At 30.0% G+C, this 4,354-nt stretch overlaps 1 protein-coding gene across 5 annotated transcripts in view; it reads right to left on the bottom strand.

Moving 5' to 3' along the window:
- The window catches only part of LOC106469472 (kinesin-like protein KIF2A), a 73,511-nt gene extending 69,814 nt beyond the window's left edge, over nucleotides 1–3,697 (bottom strand). Inside the window, exon 1 of one of the 5 annotated variants that reach the window (XM_013929969.2) lies at nucleotides 3,602–3,697. The gene's annotated coding sequence lies outside the window, so the exon portion shown is untranslated. Of the gene's footprint in view, nucleotides 1–3,522 lie in introns of all 5 variants that reach the window. The other 4 variants (XM_013929970.2, XM_022398004.1, XM_013929968.2 and 1 more) reach the window with 4 other exon arrangements.
- Nucleotides 3,698–4,354: the final 657 nt, after the last annotated feature.

Raw genomic sequence — 4,354 nt, 5'->3', positions numbered from 1 at the left:
ATGAGTCAACAAACGCAATGACATGGTCTTTGACCTGTGACCCATTTGGAAAGGGTTAAGTAAAAAAATGGTGATGTACTGACTGTATCAATCTTCTTAACAATCTTAAACACATCAATCAGATTCCCTCTAACTCTTTATTTTTAAAGAAAAATTTAGAGATCATAACCTGTCCTCTTATGACAACCTTTCCATCCGAGTGATAATCCTAGTAGCCCTCCTTTGAACCCTTTCTAACATTTCAATGTCCTTCTTAAGGTAAGGAGCTCAAGACTGAACAAAATACTCCAAATGAGATTAATCAGCCAAAAACCAAGATCATTTTCTTCCATAACACTGTTTAGGTTATTTTCATCAAGAGCAGCATCATCCTCATCACAACCAGATCTTAAAATCATCAGCAAGTTGAAGTAACTTATCAACCATTTCTTAATCAATGTCACTAATATAAATCAAAATAGCAAAGATCTCAACACTGAGCCCTGAGGTACCCTACTGAACTCCATTTACAACTTTCTTCCATCCAGTCATTTTTGATTCAATGATCCAACTTATCCTCCCCCCACACGTAGAGATAATTTTTAACAAGCCTTTTGTGTAGAGCTTTGTCATATACTAACTGAAAATACAGAATACACTAAATCCACACACATACATAAGCAGTAACTTCTTCAAAGAATGTCAAAAGATTAATAATATAAGATTTTCCTCTAGAGAAACCATGTTGACTATACAACAAAATTGTAAACTTTGTTAAATGAATTTGAAAAACATCTTTCATCAGATATTTAAAAACATTTCCCACCACTTATGTAATACTAACAGACCTATAATTACTAGGACACTTTTAATCACCTCTCTTGAAAAGGGGAGTAACTTCCAATCTTCTAGCACATACATAATTTTCAATGACTTCAAAAAAATATTGGCAAGTGACTCGCACACTCAATCCTTAACCTCCTTCAAAACTTTTAGGAAAATATTTTCTGGTCCAGGTGCCTTATCATTGTTTAAACTTCCCAACTTTCTTTTTAACAAGCTCATAATTAACATTATTGCCATGGTTAATTATATTTGATGTTTCCATATAGCACTGTTCAGGATGAAAACTACTGCTTAAATCTTCATTAGTAAAATGTTAGTAACTTGGTCACCTCAATCATAAGAGATACACCTTCCTTTATCATTCCTCAAATCGTCTAGTCCCACCCTAACAATTTTCTTACCTTAAATATAAATATATTTAGAAAAATTCCTACTGTTAATTTTTATATTTTCAACCAGTCTTATTTCATATACTCAAATGTCCTCTTTAACCAGCCCTCTTTAAACTTCTATAATCCTCTGTTTTCTGTCATAGTGGTCAAACTTCTTAAATTTACAATCATCCTTTATTCTCAAAAAAATACCACACACCTGACCATTTACATGTCACTTTCATTATTTATTTACTTATTTGTGAAAAATTTAAACAATTCACATCCTAACGTGTTTTTTTTTTATGTTTAAATGTGTGTCTAACTTACATTCTGTAAACCAACCAAACTTAAGGTTAAAGTTAACTATGAAAATGTATGTGTGTGTGGAGGAGGGCACAATTCATTAACATGTTGTTAATGAATTTAATAACAAGGAGGTAATACCCTAGTCATCTTGACATTGTTGATTATTACAATTCTCATCATAAATTTATTACAATCCTGTGGCTCTAAAACTATTATTTTGTATCTTTGTAAACATTAGTTTTTGGCTGAACTATTAAGAATGTCCTTTTACTTGACTTCATACCTAAACAGTAATGTGTTGTTGTAACTTATCTTGTATGTTACTCTACTCTAGTTATGCTGTCAGAGCTGTTTAATAGGTTTTCAATTATCACATTTTAGGGAAGATTGCGGAATTTCTGTTTATACATGATTATAATGTTGTCACATTGTTCAATAAACATTAAATCTACAACAGTACTCAAGGCTAACAGCTCGTGTTTGTATATTCCATAACTACGATATACTCTATTATTTCTTTATTCATAATTTCATTTAGTGTCAGTTAAAATGTGTAATATATCTAATTTTTTTTATTATTACAATGCTTTTATTATACCCATTGCTTTGTATTTTTAGCTTAACATAAGGACTTAGGACTAATCTCTTAAGCAGATCGAACCTCTCGAGATATGTAATTTATGGTAGAAAATATCATTAACAGCAAGTGTACGCAACTGATGAAACAATGCATCCTAATCTTTATAATTATGAATGTAAGAGAAGTATATTTAATGAGCTATACTCTTTATCAGGTTAATTTTAACTTTTGCTCTAAGTAGGAAGCTTGCTCTGATTAGAAGTTAATATTAATAATATTAGTAATGCATGATAGAAATGGCAATATTACCAGTGGATGCAGAGCGTAAATGCAATTAACTTGAGTTGAACACTAAAAGTAGACCCTAAAATTTAGTAATATTATTAGTATTATTACTACTAGTACTAGTGCACAACAGTAATCCAGCAGTGACATATTAATTTATGATTTATACTTTAAGATTTTACTATCAGTTTTATCATTGGAACATTCAATACTTATAAAATCCCAATAATTAAATAAAAAAACATACAAGTTGAAACTCAATTGTTAAACTACTTTTAATGTTTCATTGCTAACACCAATAGAACAGATGCACTACTAGTACTAGAGTACTATGCAGTATACTACTATTATCATAGTATTAAATTTGAGTTACTAACTCATAAACCATAACATCAACGGTGAAACTTGCAAGCAACTACATTTCTGTAGTATTTAACATGACATACCATTTGAACTTTAAGACAACATGGGACCTATTACTATTAGTCCATCTTGACTGACCCATACTCTAAACTAAACTAAAACTATTAATGAATAAATTTAAAAAAAATATTAACGCCAGCCTTTGTCATTCATATACTTATCAAGCTTTCTCTTAACTCGCTTAAATTTACTGCCTTCACATGTTGTGAAGGCAACCCATTCCAAAGACTATCAACCCTCTTGGAAAATAAAACTCTCTTAGTTGAAGATGATTCCAACTTAGTAACAGTAACATTTTAACAATTGGTGAATTATCGAATCACGAATTATACATTGACTGAATGAGACCGGGGTTTCTTTTACTTTCACTTCATTAGGAAATATCTTTATTATTGGAACTTAGAAGATTCACCTACCTCTAATAATATCGCAATAATGAAAGTTCAAACCCAGTTGTTTAACTTTAAGTACTTCCAGTTAATAATAACAGTAACACTACTAGTACTATTACTAGCCTAAACTATATTATATAAAAAAACTATGAAATACTATTACTAGTATTACTATTAGTATCACTCGCAACACCGACTGTACGGTGTACCACTGTGATATTTGTATTATTAATAATTATATTATTACTCTTAATTTGTTTTACTTTAGCCTAAGGTTTTAGTTACAAACAAAATTTAGTGTAATAAATAAAAATAATGGTCTTATTTATTAATTTACCTTATCTTATATTAACAATCCTCTTTGGTTTAACAATATCTATGTGGTGAGATCGAATAACTTATTACAGTTTACACACCTAAACAACAGTTACACCGAGTACATTATTCAACCGTCGTAATCTAATCCCTACTCCTGATGCTTTGCTTTCAAATTTCACTCATTCAAAGATTTGAAGGCACCCGGAGTAGCTAACCGATACAATCTGCTCTAAAGCGACACACCACAACTTAATTGTACTTAAAATTCGACAAATTCTGTAATAAGACACTTTTAAAGATATACAGGGTAGAGTATTTATTAAATAAGCATTTCTTGTTATGATGATACAAGACAAATTTCACATAAAAAGTATTTAAAAGCGATTTGAATAGCATGCATTATTCATTTATCCTCGTCTGGATAAGGCTACAATTAACATTATTTTAAAAATATTATAAGTAGTAGAAATAAACTGAGCAAAAGGGATATAATTATACCATAAAGGATATTTTTCTACAGTGTTATACTTTTAAGTTCTTCAAGTTGTATTATATTTTTATAATCTTAAAAAACAACAGTAAGTAATATTCAATCGATAACCGAACAAATGCATAAAGAATGAATAGAATGTCTTAAGTTATCTAAAAAGACACACAAGGTACTATACAAAGATAAAAATACCCAACGATTTGACATGGTGCTAATGGTCATTTTCAAAAACCCAACAAAAATTGGTACTGAGCGAAACACGTCGTTGGAAATGAATATTGTGGACATACATATAAGGGAACAAATAAAGAATGCAGTCTTTTATAATACTGTTACGTCTCTGTTCGTTAATTAATTTTCT

Source organism: Limulus polyphemus, unplaced genomic scaffold, assembly GCF_000517525.1.
Source record: "Limulus polyphemus unplaced genomic scaffold, Limulus_polyphemus-2.1.2 Scaffold3504, whole genome shotgun sequence".
Lineage (NCBI taxonomy): Eukaryota > Metazoa > Arthropoda > Merostomata > Xiphosura > Limulidae > Limulus > Limulus polyphemus.
This window is presented reverse-complemented; position numbering and strand designations above follow the sequence as displayed.